Source organism: Cervus canadensis, chromosome 16 (assembly GCF_019320065.1).
Source record: "Cervus canadensis isolate Bull #8, Minnesota chromosome 16, ASM1932006v1, whole genome shotgun sequence".
NCBI lineage: Eukaryota > Metazoa > Chordata > Mammalia > Artiodactyla > Cervidae > Cervus > Cervus canadensis.
In genome coordinates, this window is record NC_057401.1 from 44,694,572 (window position 1) to 44,717,734 (window position 23,163).

Consider the following 23,163-nt stretch of genomic DNA (forward strand, 5'->3'; position numbering starts at 1 on the left):
TGCGAAATTCAGACGTAAATTGAAGAAAATAGGGAAAACCACTAGACCATTTGGGTATGACCTAAATCAAATCCCTGATGATTATACAGTAGAAGTGAGAATAAGATTAAAGGGACTACATCTGATAGAATGCCTAATGAGAAATGGATGGAGGTTCGTGACATTGTACAGGAAACAGGGATCTAGACCTTCCCCAAGAAAAAGAAATGCAAAAGAGCAAAGTGGCTGTCTGAGGAGACCTTACAAATAGCTGTGAAAAGAAGAGCTAAAAGCAAAGGAGAAAGAAAAGATATACCCATTTGAATGCAGAGTTCCAAAGAATTACAAGGAGAGAAAAGAAAGCCTTCCTCAGGGATCACTGCAAAGAAACAAAGAAAGAAATAGAATGGGAAAGACAAGAGATCTCTTCAAGAAAATTAGAGATACCAAGGGAATATTTCATGCAAAGATGAGCTCAATAAAGGACAGAAATCGCATGAACTTAACAAAAGCAGAAGACATTAAGAAGAGGTGGCAAGAATAAATGGAAGAACTGTACAAAGAAGATCTTCATGACACAGATAATCATGATAGTCTGATCACTCACCTAGAGCCAGACATCCTGGAATATGAAGTCAAGTGGGCCTTAGGAAGCATCACTATGAACAAAGCTAGTGGAGCTGATAGAATTACAGTTAAGCTATTCCAAATCATAAAAGATGATGCTGTGAAAGTGTTGCACTAAATATGCCAGCAAACTTGGAAAACTCACCAGTGGCCACATGACTGGAAAAGGTCAGTTCAGAGAATGCTCGAACTACCACACAAATGCACTCATCTCACATGCTAGTAAAGTACTGCTCAAAATTCTCCAAGCCATGCTTCAGCAATATGTGAACCGTGAACTTCCAGATGCTCAAGCTCATTTTAGAAAAGGCAGAGGAACCAGAGATCAAATTGTCAACATCTGCTGGATCACTGAAAAATCAAAAGAGTTCCAGAAAAACATCTATTTCTGCTTTATTGACTATGCCAAAGCCTTTAACTGTGTGGATCACAATAAACTGCGGAAAATTCTGAAGGAGATGGGAATACCAGACCACCTGACCTGCCTCTTGAGAAATCTGTATGCAGATCAGGAAGCAACAGTTAGAACTGGACATGGGACAACAGACTGGCTCCAAATAGGAAAAGGAGTACATCAAGGCTGTATACTGTCACCCTGCTTATTTAACTTATATGCATAGTACATTATGAGAAATGCTGGGCTGGAGTGGAGCACAAGCACAAGATTGCCGGGAGAAATATCAATAACCTCAGATATGTAGATGACACCACCTTTATAGCAGAAAGTGAAGAAGAACTAAAGAGCCTCTTGATGAAAGTGAAAGAGGAGAGTGAAAAAGCTGGCTTAAAGCTCAATATTCAGAAAATTGAGATCATGGCATCCGGTTCCATCACTGCATGGCAAATAGATGGGGAAACAGTGGAAATAGTGGCTGACTTTATTTTTTGGGGCTCCAAAGTCACTGCAGATGGTGACTGCAGCCATGAAATTAAAAGACCCTTACTCCTTGGAAGGAAAGTTATGACCAACCTAGATAGCATATTAAAAAGCAGAGACATTACTTTGTCAACAAAGGTCCGTCTGGTCAAGGCTATGGCTTTTACAGTGTCATGTATGGATGTGAGAGTTGGACTGTGAAGAAAGCTGAGTGCCGAAGAATTGATGCTTTTGAACTGTGGTGTTGGAGAAGACTCTTGAGAGTCCCTTGGACTGCAAGAAGATCCAACCAGTCCATCGTAAAGGAGATTAGTCCTGGGTGTTCTTTGGAAGGGCTGATGTTGAAGCTGAGACTCCAATACTTTGGCCACTTGATGCAAAGAGCTGACTCATTTGAAAAGACCCTGATGCTGGGAAAGATTGAGGGCAGGAGGAGAAGGGGACGACAAAGGATAAGATGGTTGGATGGCTTCACTGACTCGATGGACATGAGTTTGGGTAAACCCCAGGAGTTGATGATGGACAGGGAGACCTGGCATGATGCGATTCACGGGGTTGCAAAGAGTCGGACACAACTGTACGACTGAACTGAACTGACTGATGCATATGACACCACCCTTATGACAGAAAATGAAGAATTAAAGAGCCTCTTGATGAAAATGAAAGAAGACAGTGAAAAAGTTACCTTAAAGCCCAGCATTCAGAAAACTAAGATCATGGCATTCAGTCCCATCACTTCAAGGCAAATAGATGGGGAAAACAGTGGAAATAGTGATAGCCTTTATTTTATTTTATTGGGCTCCAAAATCACTGCAGATGGTAATTGCAGCCATGATATTAAAAGAAACTTATTCCTTGGAAAGAAAGTTATGACCAACTTAGGCAGCATGTTAAAAAACAGCGACATTACATTTCCAACACATGCCCATCTATTCAAGGCTATGGTTTTTCCAGTAGTCATGTATGGATATGAGAGTTGGACCATAAAGAAAGCTGAGCACAGAAGAATCGATGATTTTGAACTGTGGTGTTGGAGAAGGCTTTTGAGAGTCTTGTGGACTGCAAGGAGATCCAACCAGTCCATTCTAAAGGAAATCAGTCTTGAATATTCATTGGACAGACTGGTGTTGAAGCTGAAAATCCAATAGTTTGACTACCTAATGTGAAGAGCAGACTCATTTGAAAAGACCCTGATGCTGGTAAAGAGTGGAGGTGTGCGGAGAAGGTGATGACAGAAGATGAGATGGTTGTATGGCATCACTAACTCAATGGACTGGAGTTTGAGTAAACTCTGGGATCTGGTGATGGATAGGCAAATCTGGCGTTCTGCAGTCCATGAGGTCACAAAGAGTAAGACACGACTCTGAGCTACTGAACTGAACTGAACTGATGTTACCTTACGTGTTAACACATGAAAGACCTTAATACATAAAAGAGCTTTGTATGTACAATAAAGTTAAGGATATTGAGATGAAAAAGTTGCTGTGAATTATCCAGGTGGGCCCAATGTACTCACAAAGATCTTAATGAGCAAAAGCCCAAAGTTTCAAGTCAGGAAAAAACAAAAAAAGAGAGAGTGGGGAGATTAGAAGGTTCTACCCAGCTGATTTTGAAGGTGAAGGGTGGTTCCATGAGCCAAAGAATGCAGATGCCCTCTAAAAGTTAGAAAAGGCAAGAAAACAGATTATCCACTAAAGCCTCCAAAATGGATACAGCCCTGTCAACACCTTGATTTTTGGAATCCTGACATCCAAAACTCTACGAAAATAAGTTTGCGTTTTTTTTATGTCACTAATTTTGTACTGATTTTTACAGTAGCAATAAGGAAACTAATACAATGAAACCCCAAATCATTAAGCTAACAGAGGAGCCTGGCAGGCTACAGTCCTTGGGGTCACAAGAGTCGGACACAACTTAAGGACTAAACCACCACCAACAACTCATTATGTAGTGCTTGTTATCTCATTCACAAAACAAATAAATACCTATATACAAAATCTGTACCTTTATACATTCATAAATACTTTCATAAATTTAAAACTGGATATGCTTAATGACATTCAATTATATACAGGAAATAGTGTTTAGGAGATGAGTCTGGGTGGTTCCCAAAAGCTCAAAAAACTTTGAAAATCTACATGAGCAGATATCACAGATATCTGCACTAGATCTCCTCTTATTTTTCTTCTTTCCTATAAGCTCAACCTGTGGCCACGTCTCCAAATTAATAAAATAGATGATGCGGTGCAGTTAGCAGTTTCTTCTACAATGCAGATGGGAGATAATTCAGAAGAATATATTAAGACTGAACTCAGATATCTAGTTAGAACAAGAGACAGAAATATCAGCCAATGACAACAATTTTAAAGTGAGATTGCACAGACATTAGAAAGGAGCATCTAGGAACTTTGAAGAGAGTTTCCAGGAAGACTTGCAGAAATTCATGCTGATGCTGGATTTTGGAGAAAGATTGAGATGATTAAGTTTAATTTATAAAAAACAGTACAGAAAAAGATAATCTATTTCTGAAATAATACCATATATTTAGATGAAGAAGTGTCAAATCATCCAACATCCAGAGAAGATGATTATTTCTGTAATACAACTACAGATATGTCAGCATGTACAGTAAAGGTGGGCTTAGAAAGGACAGCTAAACAGAGATATGTGTGTGGAGGAATTACATGTTTAAGACAAGGAGTGTGAAATTAACATTGAAATCAAGTGGGAGGTCACATGATTAATTTAAAAATAGGGCTGACATGAGTAATGCAGAATTTTGTAGCAAGTATTCTTACAGCAATATCAGATGTATATGAAGGGGACTAGCTGGAAAGTGGAGAGTAAATTAGAAAACTGTTACAAAAATGAAGGGCAGAATGCAGATGCAAGGATGAAGTCAAGTGTAGAATAAACTTGACCTGAATGAACTCAGTAGCAAATTGACTAGGAGATCATGGGAGTGGGTAACAGAAATTGATGCTTTGGTTTCTGCTTGTGGATGAATTGATGTTGGTACCAGTCTGTAAGATGGACTTCCCAGGTGATGCTAGTGGTAAAGAACCAACCTGCCAATGCATGAGACATAAGAGACACAGGTTTGATCCTGGGTGGGTAACATCTCTTAACAAACCACTGCAGCACGCTTGCCTGGAGAATCCTCATGGACAAAAGAGCCTGGTGGGCTATGGTCCGTGAGGTAGCATAGAGTCAGACATGATTGATGCAACTTGGCAGGCACGCACGTGACAGTCTGTAAGATAGGAAACACTGAAGGAATAGATTCTGGAGAAAAGAGTAATTTGTCTTATTAGTCTTAACTTTGTCAAGTTCCAGTGGAAGAAGTTTGAGTTTACCTACTGCTGTATAGTCATTATAAAAATGTGATGTGTTGAAAGATAATGGAAATGTGGAAATCTGGCAAAAGGAAGATGCTGACATCAGTTTGACTATTCAGTGAATCTACATCAAGAAATGAAGTTATCCACTCCACCCCGCCTCCCTCAGACTGTAGCTGTCTATCGCTGTCTGGGGTTGATGTCTCCGTGAGGGTTGAGGGAACTTCAGGCTCTTTGCCCTTACTAGGATTAGGAGAAAAGAGGAAGGGTGGCATTGGCTACACTTGTTTCTCTACTAAGGTGCCTCTGCCTATCATATGGATCCTGACATTAAAAGGAGTATTAGTTGGCAACCTGTGATTAATTTAAAGGGGAAATGACAGTTAGGCCATAGGTTTGATGGCAATAGTAACTGCCATCAAAATATCGGATTGTTAAAAATGAGATAATAAACACAAATCTAAATACATTAATTAAAAAAAAGAAAAAATAAATACATTAATAAGTTGTATTAATGTAAATAGGGTAAGCATAGCCACCAAATGTCACCTAACTTCAGATTTGGTTGTTTAAAGAAGATCTAGCAATACCTGTGATACAAATCTAAAACATGATAACCTTGGAAGCCTGAAAGTAGGGTGATGAAAAATTATGTCAAGCAAAGCACAAATCTCATGTAGAAACACTAAATAGAGGACAATAATGTTTTATTATGGTCTATTTGTAGATACTAAAAAATCTAGCAATTAGGATGAATTTCATAATTATTTAAGTAATTAAATGTACTTTTACTTTTCAATTATTTGGAATTTAATAACAAAATTATTTCCAATTAGTTATTAATGATATTAATACAAAGTTAATGAACTAAAAGCAGTTGTGGTAAAGAATTACAGCAATTATATCTTTGTATGAATATTGCAAACTAACCTCTAAAATACACAAAGCAAATATACACATATATGTGTCTGCATGTTCAGTCACTTCAGTTGTGCCTGGCTCTTTGCATCCTGGAATTCTCCTTGCAAGAATACTGGAGTGGAATTCCTTGCCCTCCTCCAAGGGATCTTCCTCACCCAGGGATCAAACCCACGTCTCCTGGGTTTACTGCGTTGGCAGGCATATTCTTTACCTCTGAGTCACTGGGGCAGTCCATATAAACATATATATGTATATACAAAAGAATTTATAAATGTTATGTAGTTGGGAAATCACCACCACATTGGAACATTTGTGAACAAGTATTTCAGAGACAGACATATCAAGCAAACACATTTTAGTAAGTGTATATAGCAACTGAATGACTCAATTAACAACTTAAAACTAGTGTTTCCTTTTGGGGTTACATGTAACATTCATAAAATATTTACTGAAAAGTTGATCGTGAAGAAATTATTTAAAAGATCCATATGAATAAGCATCACAGAGAGAACAGTCCTTGATTACAGTGCAATGTAATTTAAAATTAATACTTTAAAAAAAGTTATAAAATCAAATGTTATTTACAAATGTTAAAACATCAAAAATAATGAATTGATTGAAGAAAGCACTATAAGCATTAATGTCTGATTGATAAAATACATACATGCAAAAATTCACAATAATGTTTAATAAATTATACTAACAATTTCAAAAGCATTGCTTAGCTCAAGAATGAAAAAAAAAAAAAAAAAAAAAGAGAAGATTCCCCTAGTGATCCAGTGTTTAAAACTGCACCTTCCAATACAGGGGATGCAGGTTCAGTCCCTGGCTGGGGAGCTATTATTAAGATCTCATATGCCTCATGGCCAAAAATCTAAAACATAACACAGAAGCAATCTTGTAACAAATTCAATAAAGACTTTAAAAATGGTCCACAACAAAAAGATATTTTAAAAAATGAAAAACAGAATTAATGAACAGTCTTCTTTTATTTTAAACTTAAAGAATGACCATTAGGTCAGTGGAAAAACTGGTAAATTTAAGTCACAGAAACTAGGTGTTATTGCTCCTGATATTGGCCCTAATATCTAGGCATTTAGTACTTAGCATTCGTGCAGGATTGGAGAAGTGGAGTAGGGACATCTTAACCCAATTATTACAACATAAGTAGAGCAGAGACCACTAACTGAATGAGAAAATAAAGCAACCATGCTAGCAAGGTGTCTGGGCCTCTGTTAGGAGAAAATATATTCTAGGAAAAGTTGAAGCTGCATGACTTTTGTAAGAATTCACTTGTTTTCCTCTCACCTGAAGAATTGCTATAAGGCTTCATTCCATATTTTTGAAAACTCTAGAATCACCAGCAGAAGTGTATCTTAAATGTTCTGTACATACACTGATGAGATGAAAGAAAGAAAGTGTTAGTCCCTCAGTCATATCCAACTCTGTGTGACCCCATGGACTGTAGCCTGCCAAGCTCTTCTGTCCATGGAATTCTCCAGGCAAGGATATTGGAGTGGGTTGTCATTTCCTTCTCCAGGGGATCTTCCCAACCCAGGGATGGAACCTGGGTCTACTGCACTACAGGCAGATTTTTTTTTTTTTTTTTTTTTTTACCATCTGACGCACCTGGATTCTTGACTGGATGAACGATCTAAACAAACAAACAAAAAAACTGTAAAAGGATGAAAGGATATAAGGCAGGAGAAAATATTTGGAAATTGCATATCTAATAAGGTATACATGGCATAAAAATTAGTAGCAAATCTCAATTAGAAGAAAAAAAATAAATATGTGCACAATATTTGAACTGAAACCCCAGCAAAGATGATAAAAAGATTGGAAAAGGAAAAGACACTAAAATGCATTACTCACTATAAGTTTCATGAGTAAACTATAGCTTCATATGAATGTGGGTTATTTGATACAGAATGATTGGAAAACATAATTAAGATTATTTTATTTTATGAGCTTTAATACATGTAGGCTATCTTTCCAAGAATATAGAAACTGTTTATTTATTTATTGTAGTATAGCTGATATATATCACGCAAATTATAAGTATACAGTATGAGTGAGTGAGTAAAAGTCATGTTCAACTCTTTGAGAGCCCATGGACTGTAGTAGCCCACCAGGGTCCCTTCTGTCCATGGGATTCTCCAGGCAAGAAAACTGGAGTGCATTGCCATTCCCTTCTCCAGAGTATACAGTATAGTGGTTCACAATTTTAATGGTTATATTTTATTTATAGTTATTATAAGATAATGTGCTTTTACTCTGTGTTGTACAATATATCCTTGTAGCTTATTTTAAACATGGTAGGTTATACATCTTAATTCCCTACCCTTTTATTGTACTCCCCTCCTTCCCTCTCTACTGGTAACCACTAGTTTCTTCTCTATATCTGAGTCTGCTTGTTTTCTGTTATATTTACTAGTTTGTTCTATTATTTAGTTTCCACATATAAGTGATGTCATACTGTATTTGCCTTTCTCTGTCTGGCTTACTTCACTTAGCATAATGCCCTTCAGATCCAGCCATGATTATGCTGCAACTGCCAAAACATAATTTTTATGGCTGAGTAGTATTCCCCTGAATATATATCACATCTTCTTCATCCATTTCTCTGTTGATGGGCACTTAGATTGATTCCACATCTTCACAACTGTAAATAATATTGCTATGTACATTGAGGTGCATGTATCTTTTTGAACTAGTTTTTTTTTTTTTTTTCTGATCTATTTCCAAGAGTGAAATTTCTGGGTCATATGGTAGGTCTTAGAGAAGGAAATGGTAACCCACTCCAATATTCTTACCTGCAAAATCCCATGGACAGAGGAATCTGGTGGGCTACAGTCCATGGGGGTCACAAATAGTCAGTCACGACTGAGTGACTAAAACAACTAGTACTATGGTAGGTCTATTTTTAGTTTTTTGAAAATCCTTCATCCTGTGGTTTCACAAATTGGCTGTGCCAATTTATATTCCACCAACAACGTACAAAGTTTATCTTTTCTCTACATCCTCACCAATATTTATATTTGTTCCTTTTCCTAACATCCACATAACAGGTACAAAGTGATATCTAATTGTGGTTTTGATTTACATTTCCCTGATGATTAGTAAGGTTGAGCATGTTTCACATTCCTATTGGTTATCTGCATTTCCTCCTTGGAAAAGTGTCCATATAGTTCTCACACCTATTTTTCGTCAGGTCATTTTTTTTTTTATGATGTATGAATTGCTTATATATTTTTGATATTAGCTTCTGAGTGATATAAGTTGCAAATATTTTTTCCTATTCAATAGGTTGTCTTTTCTTGATGGTTTCTTTTGTGGTGCAAAATTTTTAAGTTTAATAGGGTCCTATTTGTTTATTTTTGCTTTATTTTCTTTGCTCTATGAATATAGTACAGTTATGGGTTGGAAGTTTTAATATTGAAAGTTTGGATATTTAAATATTGTAAAAATAGCAATTGTCCATGAGCATTATCCTATAAGTGGGGAAATTTTTAATGGCTTTATTTATCATTGATGTGTTTGTAGTGTCTAATTTGCTTTATTTTTTGGCATAATCTCAAGGAAAACCACTAGTTAGATATGCCAGCATGCAGTGATTTCTTTTTAATATGTTGTTATGAAGGTCTAAAATTAGGTATAAAGAAATGATGTTTGCTGATAAATGTATTGGAAGCACATTTTGTTACATGAAATTACCTATTGTTTCAATTAAATCCCTAAAAATGTGCTAACATGCATTTTGGTAGGATTTTTAGGATGATTTTTAAAATGTTTGGGTAATAGCAAATTAACTGAAAACAAATTTGCGACTATATACTTAGGGCCATAGCCAAAACACTCTGAACGAAGTAAAACTAAGTTGGGCATTGATTCTACCATATAACGACAATTAACATTAAGTATTGATACTTAATATAAGTAGTTTAGAAATTAGTGATTTTTCATACTGAATAAATTCAACATGGAAATAATGTATTTTTCCACGTTAATTATCACAAGACTCCAAAGTAATAATTTCTTTTTTAACAAGATTCTAACTTTCTTTCATTCTCTCTAATTTTTAGTTTGTGCTGTTAATAGCTTTCTAGATGTTCTCTGACAAATAGCTGTTGGCATATTTTGAGAAGACAGATAAAATGTTTAATAGTTCACCATTCCATATATGTATAGCTATATAATTCTTGGATTATGACATCATGAAACAGATCATCAAAGTAACTTCCAAATGTGAAACTGACAGGAAGAAACTCCAAGAAAAGGTAGATTGTCGGCTACAGTGCTATAGCCCATGAAATATGTATTAACTGAAGAGTCTTGTATTCGAGATGAAATTTATAAAGAATCTTTTCATTCTCTGCCATAAGAAAACCTCATATATCACTCATCGAAAAGGAGGAGGAAGAGTTCACCAGAATCATGTAATAAAATGTCAGGACTGGATGGTGATTAAAAGCACCATCTAAATTCTATTTGGGCGAGGTACTTGAAAATCCAAATCAAATAGGCCATGCATCAAGAGAGCAGACTAAATGTCACAATGTTCCACCGTGACAGATAGATAAGTGCCAGAGAGTATATATCAGCATGAAACAAGAATTTCTAAGCAGACACTTTAAAACATGCTTCATAAGCATTATTCTATATATGTAGGAACATTTTTAATAATAAAATTTATCATTAATGTATTTAGAAGATCTTTTAAAGTTTTTTTTTTTTTTTTAATTTTTGGCATGGTCTCAAAAAAAGCCACCTGTGAGATATTCCAGCACTCAATGTTTTCTCTTGAATATTATGCTAAAAAAGCCTAGGTTTATATGTGAAAAAATGGTGTTTTTTAATATAAATTTGATGCTTTCCATACTGAAATATTTTTCTTTTTTTAAGCTATGCTTTTTATTGGAACATGGTTGATTTACAGTTTTGTGTTAGTTGCATGGGTACAGCAAAATGAATCAGTTATACCCATACATATTATATTCCCCCCTCTTTCTTAGATTATTTTCCCTTACAGGTCATTACAGAATACTGAGTAGATTTCCCTGTGCTATCCACTGTGTATGCTGTGCGTAGCTACTCAGTCATGTCCGACTCTTTGTGACCCCCGTGGACTGTAGACCACAAGGCTCCTTTGATCATGAGATTCTCCAGGCAAGAATACTGGAGTGGAGAGTCTCTTCTCCAGAGGATCTCCCTAACCTAGGGATAGAACCTGGGTCTCCTGCACTGCTGGTGTATTCTGTACCATCTGAGCCATCAGGGAAGCCCTTACCTTCATGCAATAACTAACAAAATTATGCTCAAAATCCTTCAAAATAGACTTCGGAGTGCTCACACTGGAGCTCCCAGGTGTTCACACTGGAGTTAGAAAAGCCAGAGGTACCTGAGATCAAATTGCCAACATCCACCGGATCATAGAAAAAGCAAGGGGAAAAAAAAAAAAAAGACCCACCTACTTCTGTTTCATTGACTGTGCTAAATCCTTTGACTGTATGGATCACAACAAACTGTGGAAAGTTCTCAAAGAGATGGGAATACCAGATAACCTTACCTTTCTCCTAAGAAGCCTGTATGCAGGATAAGAAACAATAGCTAGAACCATATAGTGAAACAGATCACCAGCCCAGGTTGGATGCATGAGACAAGTGCTCGGGCCTGGTGCACTGTGAAGACCCAGAGGGGTCGGGTAGAGAGGGAGGTGGGAGGGGGGATTGGGATGGGGAACACATGTAAATCCATGGCTGATTCATGTCAATGTATGACAAAACCCACTACAATATTGTAAAGTAATTAGCCTCCAACTAATAAAAATAAATGAAAAAAAAAAAAAGAAACAATAGCTAGAACCAGACATGAAATAACTGACTGACTTAAAATTGGGAAAGGAGTACCTCAAGGCTATATATTGTCACCTTGCTTATTTAACTTATATGTAGAGTACATCATGTGAAATGCTGGGCTGGATGACTCACAAGCTAAAACCAAGATTGCCAGGAGAAACATTAACCTCAGATATGTACATAATATCACCTGAATGGCAGAAAGTGAAGAAGAATTAAGGAGCCTCTTGAGGAAGGTGAAAGAAGAGAGTGAAAAAGCTGGCTTAAAACTGAATATTCAAAAAAAAAAAAAAAAAAAAGACATCCAGTCCCATCACTTCATGTCACATTGATGGGGAAAAAGTGGAAACAATGACAAATTTGATTTTCTTGGTCTACAAAAGTCACTGCAAATAGTGACTGCAGCCACAAAATTAAAAGACACATGGTCCTTGGAAGAAAATCTATGAAGAAACTAGACAGCATATTAAAAAGCAGAGACATCACTTTGCCAACAAAGGTCTGTCTAGTCAAAGCTGTGGTTTTCCAGTATTTATGTACGAACGTGAGATTTGAACCATAAAAAATGCTGAATGCTGAAGAATTGATGGTTTCAAACTATGGTACTGGAGAAAACTCTTGAGAGTCCTTGGACAGCAAGGAGGTCAAACCAGTCAGTCCTAAAGGAAATCAACCCTGAATATTTATTAAAAGGGCCGATGCTGGAGCTGAAACTCCAATACTTTGGCCACCTCATGCGAAGAGTTGACTCATTGGAAAAGACCCTGATGCTGGGAGGGACTGGGGGCAGGAGGAGAAGGGGACGACAGAGGATGAGATGGCTGGCTGGCATCACTGACTCGATGGACATGAGTTTGGGTAAACTCCGGGAGTTGGTGATGGACAGGGAGGCCTGGCGTGCTGCGGTTCCTGGGGTCTCAAAGAGTCGGACACGACTGAGCGAGTGAACTGACTGAGCTGAACCGACAGTAGTAGTGTAGTGTTAGTTGCTTGAGTCGTGTCCGACTCTTTGAAATACCACGGACTGTAGATTTCCAGGCTCCTCTGTCCATGGGATTCTCCAGGCAAGAATACTGGAGTGGATTGCCATTCCCTTCTTCAGAGGATTTTCCCAACGCAGCAATCAAACCTGGGTCTCCTGCATTGCAGGCAGATTCTTTATTGTTTGAGCCACAGGGAAGACCTAAGTGTGTACATATCAATCTCCATATCAAATTCTCTCTTCCCCCTACTCCACTAGTCACTGTAAATTTGTTTTCTACATCTATACCTCTAAGTCTGTTGCAAAGATAAGTTCATGTGTTACCCCCCCCTTTTTTTTTTTTTTTAGATTCCACATATAAGCAATATCAGGTATTTAACTTTCTGTGTCTGACTTACGTCACTCAGTATGGTAATATCTAGGTCCATCTACATTGCTGCAAATGACATAATTTCATTCTTTGTTTGTGGCAGAGTAATATTCCATTTCATATATGCACCACATCTTCTTATGTTTTACCATGATCTCCTATTGTTTAGTTTAATATTAATCACCAAAAATCTAGTTGTTCAATGAAATTTCATTTAAAAACTAGCTTAGCAGCCATTCAGATAAGAACTTAAAATTTTGAAGATATTAGGGGATAAGCAGCTAGAGTGCCTGGCTAGAACCAGTCACTTTTGAGAACAAAACATGGAATTTGTAATGAAAGAAATAAATGTGGCCATTTTTCTCCAGCTGCCCTGTCAATTCAGAGTAGCTTAAATTCTCCACAGTATTCCACTTAAAAGTAAAATGACTGAATTATTTTTTATTCATCATCATATGTCTGAATTCATATGTTTCCTCTTTTCATTTCTGCTATATTGCTGCCTCTAATTTCTGCTCCACTGCTGCCTAGCACACCAGCTCAATGGTGTTTATGCATGATTAATTTGATAGAAAAAAAAAATGTGACACTATGATCTACTGTATTGTATTTTGTGAATGAGGCTAATAGTGATTTCCTTTTATATTGGAGTCATATGAGTACAATGGGCTAATCTGCAGTCAAAAGCTCTACCACTAACCTATACCCCCAAGTGAACTAATCCTAACACTGAAATTTTTATTTTGCATATATATATGTATACATATATATATATATATATACATATATATATATAGTGGTGGTTTAGTCACTAAGTCATATCTGACTTTTGCGACCCCGTGGACTGTAGCCCTCCAGGCTCCTCTGTCCATGGGATTCTCCAGGCAGGAATACTGGAGTGGGTTGCCATTTCCTTCTCTAGAGGTTCTTCCCAACCCAGGGATCGAACCTGGGTCTCCTACATTGCAGGCAGATTCTTTACCAACTGAGCTATGAGGGAAGTCAATCTTATATATATATATTTATAACTAAAAATTAGGGGAAAAAATATAAAAATAATTCCAGGACCACAGACAGTTTGCCTATTGCCATATCCCAGTTAATAACACTAAGGCCAAGTTAACTGATTAGTTTTGCTTGTCTTTATATCATATTAATTGAATCAAAGGGTGTATAATCTGTACACTAAAATTTAATTTCACAAACTTCTGTGAAATTCATCCATGGTTTCTATGTAACTCTTTGTTTTCATTTGCTATGTGATAATCTATTCTTGAAACATACCATATTAAAAGAATGTCTTTCTAAATTCCATATATATGTGTTAGTGTGCTGTAATGTTCTTTATCTTTCTGGCTTACTTCACTCTGTATAAGGGGCTCCAGTTTCATCCATCTCATTAGGACTGATTCAAATGAATTCTTTTTAACGGCTGAGTAATATTTAGAAAGATGGTAACGATAACCCTATATGCAAAACGGAAAAAGAGACACAGAAATACAGAACAGACTTTTGAACTCTGTGGGAGAATGTGAGGGTGGGATATTTCAAAAGAACAGCATGTATACTATTTATGGTGAAACAGATCACCAGCCCAGGTGGGATGCATGAGACAAGTGCTCGGGCCTGGTGCACTGGGAAAACCCAGAGGAATCGGGTGGAGAGGGAGGTGGGAGGGGGGATCGGGATGGGGAATACGTGTAAATCTATGGCTGATTCATATCAATGTATGACAAAATAAATAAATAAATAAATAAATAAAATATATATATATGTGTACATACTAATAAATGTGAAAAGGATAAAAAAAAAAATTAAAAAAAAATAAAAGATTGTCTTTTAAAAGTAGTAGCCACAATCTTTATATCCATCTTGGGTTTACAAAAACTCAGAATGTAGAACAGAGAGTGCCCATGTACTCTCTATTGCTCTCAAAGTGCCCCCTGTTGTTAATACCTTATATCAGGATGGTACGCTAGCTGCAATTGATGAATAAATATTGCTGTTATTATTGGCTAAAATCCATACTTTATTTTAGGGTTCACTCCTTTGTTTTACATTTTACAGGGTTTGACAAAATATAATGTATCCACCATTGCATCATGTATCCACCATTACATTATCACGCAGAAGAGATTAACTCTCCTAAAAATCCTTTGGGCTCCACCTATTCATCCCTTGCTTTGTCTCTCCAGACCCCTGCCAAATACTCATCTTTTTTATTCTCTCTAGTGTTGCCCTTTCAGAATATAGTTGAAACATAGTTAAATTACTTTTGGATAATATAGTATATATACTATGCAAAATGGATAACATATATTATGTTATATGGTTGAAGTAATACACCATGTAGACTTTTCAAACTCACATTTTTTTTTTTCAATTTTCAGTAGACATTTAAGTTTCCTCCATGTTTTTTTTTGTGGCTTAATAGTTCATTGTTTTCTGTCACCAAATAATATTCCATTGTATGCATATATCAGAGCTTCATCATATGACTATATCACAACTTACCTGTTCACCCCTTTAAAGATATATTTGCTGTTTCCATATTGAACAAATTATGAATAAATCTGCCATAAATATCCACGTAGAAGTTTCTGTATAGATATGAATTTTCAACTTAGCTAGGTAAATAGCTAGCATGGAATTATTATGATAAGACCATGTTTAGCTTGTAAGAACTAACCAAACTGTCTTCCAGAGTGAGGGTACCATTTGAATTTTATAAAAAATGAATAAGAATTCTTGCTGCATCGTAAACTGACCAGCATGTGATATTGTCAGTTGTTTTGAATTTTTACCATTGTAATAGGCATGTAGTGGTATCTCACTGCTGTGTAATTTATAATCCCTTAGTGGTATATGGTGATGAACATAATTTCATATGCTTAATTTCCATCTTTATATATCTTCTTGATGAGATATCCACTCAAATCTTATTCCTACTTAAGTATATATATATATATATATATTTTTTAAAATATGCATTCCATATGTATTTTGGATACAAGTCCTGAACAAGATATATTTTTTTTTAATTTTCTCCCCTAGTATATGGCTACTCTTTTTATTTTCTTATATTGTCTTTAAAAAAGAAGAAATTTTTTAAAGTGTAATGCAACTTATCCTTTTTGTTTTCTTTGTTGATTGTGTTTTTGCTGTATTTCAAAACTGATCACTAATTTTTAAAGCCAATTTTTACAATCCTTTAAGTATATTTTCAATGTATTACTATGCACTTTATTTTACAAACATACTTTTTGGGTAAGACACAAAAAGAGTCTTCCCTTTCATTTTTTAAACCATTTTTGTCACATGTTTGGAATCTGTATCAGTGACCTATTGCAGTTCATTCTATTGGTCACAGTGATTTATAAGCACCACCACCCCAAATGCAAAATATCAATACATTTTCTTCTTTCCCAAACCACAAAACTTTCATCCAGTTCTGAAATCTGATTAAACACTAGGAATGCTATTTTTTTGATCATGTCTGATACTGGCTGTCTTTGTTTTAGAATATTGAGATATAAAATGATCATTTATATGTCCTTATATCCAACAAACAATAGTCACATGGGAAAAGGTTAATGGCAAACAGCACCCCCATTCAGAAAAACTGGAAAACACATAGCCATCATTAGGCTTGGTGACAAAACAGTCAACTTCTGTCCACAAATGTCTCCAAACTAAAAGTAGGAAACAGTCTGTTTCCTGGGAGTGATTCCGTAGTTCATTTTTCCCCATTATATTTCCATTCAGCCTCTGAGATACCTTTTAATTTTCATTATACTATTTTGTCAGCTTTAAAGAGAGCTTTAAACATATCTATATCTATATATGTACCATTTGGCATCTGGGAAGCTTTCTAAATCTATTTCTTGCTGGTGAACACAAAAACTGGAGACTAAATGTCTTCTTGTGTTTCATATTTATTTTCTTTTAACCAAGATCAGTGACACTTTTTCTTCTAAAGCTTTCTTTCTCAGAAAAACTGTAACTTTTTCTCTATATTCATTTATTTTCTGTATTGCAAAGCCATGATTATTTTACAGGCTTGTCTCTATCTTAAAGTGTAATTACAGGTAGATTGGATACATCAGACTTCTCTCAGATCATGTCCTTAAGCTTTCTAGAAACACTTTAAGAAACAATTCACTAGACAGCACCTTAATGATTTCAGAAACTATAATAAAGGGAATTACAGATACCCTTTGCTGCATAAAAATAGCTAGCAACCTCACTGACATAGAACTTAAGCATGTTTTCTGCCCATACATCTGCCCGGCTGAGGTTCGACTAATGTACACCGGGCTTCATTACTCTTCATTGCTCTTTCTAAAATGCAGGTTTGCAGGTCTGGTTCATGTGTCACTCATTTTTTTTCTTGAAACAGCAGACTGAAGCATATTTGTCAGAGAAGAAGTCAGAAGTTTTCAGAGAAGCTGAAGCTTTTGATTTAAAAAAAAAAAAAAACTAGTCTTGAACCTTTTACATTTCATTTCTATCTCTTTCTATTGGCTGAAGAAAATCCACATGGCCAAGCTGCTCATCTCTGGAGCAAGTAATGCCCTCTATGTGCATTAAATTGACCTGAAAAGCTGATAAGAGATAGACACAAGAAAAAGTAACTAAAATAGTGAGCAATATGAAATATGGTGTGGAACAGTTTGTCAACTTTCACTTAATATAGACATGGGTATATTTAGCTTTAAATCTACCGTATCAGTATTTATTCCAATTTATTCTCCCTGAGATTTGTTCATTTTCTTTCTTTTCATGACTGCTAGAGTTAATTGAGAAACTTTCTCTTATTATCATATATTTTAGTCAATTAGGTTGTTAAATATACCTTTTGTTATATTCTTTTAGCCTTTATTGAAGATATTACGACATGAATCTTTGACTTAATGTGCTGTATTCTATTTGTGTTTTATTTTTGAGGTTTTTTTTTTAAATTTTTTATGTTTTGTGAGGTTTTATTTATTTATTTTTAAACTTTTCAGTTTATATGGGAGTATAGATGATGATAAAGAATGTTATGATAGTTTCAGGTGGACAGAAAAGGGACTCAGCTATACATACATATATATATATACATATACATATACATTGACACATACTCATTCCCCCTACCCACAAAACCTCTTTCCTCCAGTCTGCCATATAACATTGGGCAGAGTTCCCTGTGCTACACAGTAGGTCCTTGTTGGTAGCAATGTAAAAAATAATTAAATATAGCAATATTGTGCTACAATTTAAATTACTTATTTTACCACTTCTCCTGTTGGAGCATCCTACCCAGCACTTCAAAAGCCACAAGGCCCGAAATCTATTTACCCGCTTACCACTAGTAAGCATGATGTCACATATTTTAATACTATATATATTAATCTATTAGTACATCACCATCAACATTATTTTACAAAGTTAGCATTTAAATGCATTCACATATGCTTCCTATGCTTCTCACTCTCTACTGTCCCTTCATTTTCTGGAATAGTTTTGGCTTAAGTTTTGCTTTTTATGACTAAATATTATTCCTCTAAATTATATTCTCATATATATATCAAAATTGCTACTAATAAACCTTGTTGAAAAACTCTACTGCATACATTGGTAGCCTATGGGAAGTGAGATTGAAATCATTGTATTATTAATATCTTTGAGTTTTGTAAATAAGTTATTAAAATAGGTAAATGATATTTGAATAAGAGTTTGACTTTATGGAAATAAGAGGAGAATTTAAGTCATATATACTCTACTGGTAGAATATATAAAATTTTAAATGTCAAAAGTCAAGTAAATTTGCAGGATGGTTTTTAATAAATGGTCTAAATCATAGTTATGTGTATATTTCATATATTAGGACTATTATCTTTAATTTTACTTCAAGTATAGCAGGTGTTTCCACTCTTTAAACACCTTTCTATGTCATCACAGGATAGCAAAGAAAGCCTCTCTTTACAAAGTTTAACAGTTAAATTATTGCAAGTCTATTCCAGCTATGTTCATTAAAGAGCTTCATGGATAAAGGGAATTTTATTTGAAATAAAAGAAAATTTGATTCATGGAATTGCTGGTGAAATCTTTCAGAGCTGTTCAAAATGCTGAAGTCAGCAAGATGTTAAATCATGATCTGGTTAAGGAGATTAATGGAAGTCTTTCAAGCACAGAAATGGGTGAATTTTGACTCAGGAAACACTGCATATAATTGTCTGAAACTTTGACTATACAATGCATAGGAACAGTAATAGCACTACAGCTTCTAATCAGTAAGTTGAACCTGAGATGTGGTTATTGGCTTGGCATATTCCACTCCTGCTGCCATGAGTCCTTGTCCTTTTTATACATGATCTTAGAATTGGAGGGCTAAAGTGGCCTTGCATCACAGGCACAAATCCCGGTACATATCTAGGGCCTTTTCTGCAAAAGTCATTGTATCATTTAGATTTAGTGGTATCGTCTACATATATCAGATACCATTTAGTGGTTTAACCAAGAACAAGGAATTTTCTCACTCTGTTCAGTGATTTGTGATATACGGCTGTTCAAAAGCAGACTTCTTTCTTTCTACTCTGGTCTTCTTTACATATAAATTTTATCTCCATAATTTTAAGGGAGTTTGTCCTTCTTTGGCTATCATTGAAGAATTCTGTCAGGTAAAAGAGAGCAGGAAAAGGATGAATGGCATGTACAAATTGATTCTGTCCTTTTTGTATAATAAAATTAAAACTTTCATGAAAAAAGAAATATTTTAAAGAGTGCAATGTATTTTTCATACATACCATAGGGCAGAAGTACACAGATGAAGCTACAAGAAAATCAGATTTATAAAGTTAAATGCACTGATTTTCTCATTAACCAAATCATTATCCACTTAATCAACAAGACCAACAACAACAAAAAGTGAACCAGTAACTCTATCTGTAACCATCTCAATATAAAGGGCTGTTACCTGGTGTTCATATCCAACAATTACTTGCCTGAGAAGCTTCTGTCCTAGCAACACGTACTGCAATAATTCAGAAATAGTTACCATCACATCACAGAAACTAATGCACAAAACCACACAAAATCTTTTATGATAAGGTTTGGCTCTGAGTTATAAGGACCAAACATTTAATGGTGCAGATACATTTGTTTTTCAGACAAATGTTACTCTATCCTGGATTGAAATGTAAGTTTTGTTCCACAAAAAAAAAAAAAAAAAAATCTCATCTATCCAACTTCTTCCATATTTCCACTTCACAATTATTAGCTATGACCATCATCTTTGTACTCCAAAACAGAGCTCATCCTCTCAGTAAACTAGTATAGCTTTCTCTCTCAGAAGGTTCCTGCAAGCCACTGAACAGCTCTCCTGTTTATCTTCAGCTTTTTTTAGATTTAGTCAGTTGGTATACTAACCATTAAGGGGGGATGAGAAATGGAGTCTTGATTATTGGAAATCAGCTAATGAATGAGCATTGATAGTTTGAGGAAAACCAGTAGTGTCTGTAACAAGAGTCCTTTAATGCAAAAGACATGCTTCCCACCCAGCTCCTGGAATGCCTAGCAACAAGTTAATCCAAGTTGATTACCAGTCAGATCAGATCTATGACAGTGCTGTACAGTGAAATTGTCTGTTTCATTCCAGTAGAATATGCCAAGTCAATAACCACATCTCAGGTTCAACATACAATCCAGTATGGTCGTATCCACCAACCATGTCTGGTTATTGAGTAAATGGAATGTGTTTAGATTGACCAAATAATTTCTTTTTTTAAATTTAATTTTAGTTTAAATAGCCACATGAAAATGGTGGTTACCATACTGAACAATGCAGGTCTAAATCTTTCCAATAAGGAAATTAAGGCATTAAGTCCCTCAAATATGAGCCATGCTTTTGCAATAAATGTAAATCTAAAAACTACTTTTACTAGAAAAAAAAAGAAAATAATGTAAATATCCATCAAGATATTTTAATTCGATGATTTGCTCTTTACATTTTTATTTTGTCATTGTGCTATAATTTTATGTGACAGAAAACTAAGAAATTAGTGGTTCCATTGGCAGTTGACTCAGTAAATTTTAGATAAGAACAAATGGAAAATGACATTAAGAACTGTTTTTATCTAGCTCTGTGCATATGTATTTTGAAGAAGAATTTTAACCTAGCCTTTCAGAGTGTAGGAACATATCCCCAAATACCCTTCCACTCTGTCCTCTCCACTGTAAGATCTTTATATAAATCTGCTGCAAAGGTGACCTGCAAAGCTATAAGTTACTGAAATGAGCCCTCAGAGTCTTGCCCAGGATCTGGAGCACACAATGAAAGATTATTGATGTTTTCAGCGGAGAAGCTGTCAATTAGATGTACAGTTTGCCATAACAGCTCCAGGGTATAGCCTGAACTCTTCTGTGAATTTACTAGACCTACCTCACAGCCACAGGGCCAAGCACACAACTCTCCATTTGCTTCAGGAGATCCAGATGCTCACCTCTGGGGAACAGTGCCAGAAACTGGATTGTAAATTTCATGCATTCTGGTGTTTTAGCCTAACTGCTTATTTTTTAAAGTATGTTAATTTTTTTCTCTGACTGTAAAGTGATACATGTTGAATGTGGTTAATTTAAAATGCATGAAACATATGAACAAAATTATAGTTACTTGCAAATCTACATCATAGTGATAATGACTGTTAACATACTTCTTCTAAGTTGAGAAAACTGCTATTTTCATTAACTTCGCTTTGCCATGGAATATTTTAAGAATATTTCCTTCCCTCTGTCTCTTGCTCCCTCATTTATCACTCTCAGTGCACTGCCATCTGGCTCCCTTTTGGTCAAACCATTGTGGCTTTTGTTGCCAAGGTCACCAATGTTTACTGTCGCTAATTTGAATGGACACTATTAAGTCTCTTAGTTGAGTTCTCTGCAATAGTTCCTAATCCTATCCACTCACCTAGCTAAGGTTTGTAAAAGCTGCTGAGTTAGACTGATTCCAAATGATTGCTTAAGCTTCTGAGATTAAATCCAGTCAACCTGTTGTTATCAAAAAGAATAAGGACTAAGTCTATTTTGCTTCATGTCTTCCCAGGTGGCTCAATGGTAAAGAATCCGCCTGCCAATGCAGGAGACACAGGAGGCACAGGTTCGATCCCTGGGTTGAGAAGATCCCCTGGAGACGGAAATGACAGTTCACTCCAGTAAACTTGCCTGGGAAATCCCAAGGACAGAGGAGCCTGGTGGGCTACAATCCATGGGGTTGCAAAGAGTCAGACATAGCTGACAGTTTCAGCACTATTTTGCTTCACACACTAATCTACCTCAAAAATTCCTAAAGGGGCAAGTACATCTGCTCAAGGCTTATAGTGTAGTCACCTATAGCATTGCTTTGACTCATTTCTCCCCTATGGTTGTCTTATCTCCAAGGACACATCATTCTGACAAATAATATCTATATCTTTATATCTCTATCTGTCTATGTACCTATCTATCTATATACACATACACTATATATATCTCATGTGGTTGACCACATCCAATACAAGAATAGATATATTACTCAGATTAGTCTTCTTGAATTCCAATCCCCCATGTAGTGGTTATCACAGGGTTGATAATAGTCTTTGCAGTGTCAGAGACATTTAGGGGCATTGAATGTAGATGCGGCAAACTTGAAGGATCTAAAGCATAGAGAAGCTAATTTTGAAACACTGAAAGGAACTTGCTGGAAATAGAAGGAAACATGAAAGGGAGAAAAGCAGAAAGAAGAGAGAGAGAGAAAAAAAAAGGCACCTGATAATCTAGTCTAAGCCTTGAAATCTAACTAGCTCTTGGTCTGTTCACTTACATGAGTCAGTGAACACTTTTCCAGGTTTTCCTTTTTCCCTTTCTTTTTTTTCTGTTCCTCTCTCTCTCTCTTTCTTTCTTTCCTTCCTCCCTTACTCTGTCCATCTTTCTGCCATTCTCTGTGTGTGTATCAAACATTTGTGTGTAAAGCAAAAGGGCATGGACTGGTAGCTTCTGAACACTGCTCCTAAACTCTTTACATAATTTCTTATGAACAACTCTCATCTCTCTCCTCGTGCACATTTCCTTTATTCCATCTGGAAAACCTGAGCCATAATGACAAAAATCATACTCATTTTATATTTCTTTATTAATTTCTCTGCCTTCTCTTCCCTTTCCTGAAAAGGTCTTATTTTAAGAATCTATAGCTG

The 23,163-nt window shown here is 35.7% G+C and overlaps 1 long non-coding RNA gene across 1 annotated transcript; it reads left to right on the top strand.

Annotated features, from left to right (window-relative positions):
• Positions 1-2,291: 2,291 nt before the first annotated feature.
• LOC122454568 lies at positions 2,292-12,281 on the top strand. The gene is made up of 3 exons (XR_006273439.1): positions 2,292-2,444; positions 4,576-4,581; positions 12,150-12,281. It is a non-coding gene; the product is annotated as an uncharacterized LOC122454568 (long non-coding RNA).
• The last annotated feature ends 10,882 nt before the right edge of the window (positions 12,282-23,163 follow it).